The following is a 799-nucleotide window of genomic DNA, read 5'->3' on the forward strand; positions in this document are numbered from 1 at the left end:
ATGCACATTCTTATTCCCAAACCCCAGAAAGTCCACATGGCCCATGGTGGGTGAAGGAGGGCGAGAGAAAGCCCCATTCACGCGCCTCTGGGGCAGCACCCCTGGGTCCTCATCAAAACCCCAGGAAGGAGGACTCTCATCCTGGAAGCTGCCCCAAAAGGAATGGGGTCAGGAAGAAGGGTCCCAGGAAAGGAGGGGGGGGTCAGGACGGACCCCTGTGGCCAGCGTCCTTGAGTCCTTTCCCATCTGGGGTTGCCCCTGGGATGACAAGGTCAGACATGCAGCCCAGGGTCCCAGCTGCACCTTATATGCAGCCTCCATGCAAATGGGGCTCTCCTCTTGCACATATAAGGGGGCCCTTGCCCGGCATGTTGGGGAGACAACATTCAGCCCAGGGTCCCAGCTGCACCTTATATGCAGCCTCCATGCAAATGGGGCTCTCCTCTTGCACATATAAGGGGGCCCTTGCCCGGCATGTTGGGGAGACACCCAAAACCCAAGCGCCTGAGACAGGACCCCAGCGGCTCTGCCATGGACTTGGTGCCAAGCTGTGTTTTCCTCCTGATCACTTCTCAAGGTCGTTCTCAGGAGAGGGGAGCGCTGAGACCTGTGCCTGTGCCTGTTGGAACTTCCATGTGATTCTCAGTCCACCTTGTGTCTCTGTGTTTGCAGGTGTCCAGTGTGAGGAGCAGCTGGTGGAGTCTGGGGGAGGCCTGGTGCCGCCTGGGGGGTCTCTGGGACTCTCCTGTGCAGCCTCTGGATTCACCTTCAGTAGCTACGAAATGCACTGGGTCCGCCC

Source organism: Myotis davidii, unplaced genomic scaffold (genome assembly GCF_000327345.1).
Source record: "Myotis davidii unplaced genomic scaffold, ASM32734v1 scaffold1305, whole genome shotgun sequence".
NCBI classification, from domain to species: domain Eukaryota; kingdom Metazoa; phylum Chordata; class Mammalia; order Chiroptera; family Vespertilionidae; genus Myotis; species Myotis davidii.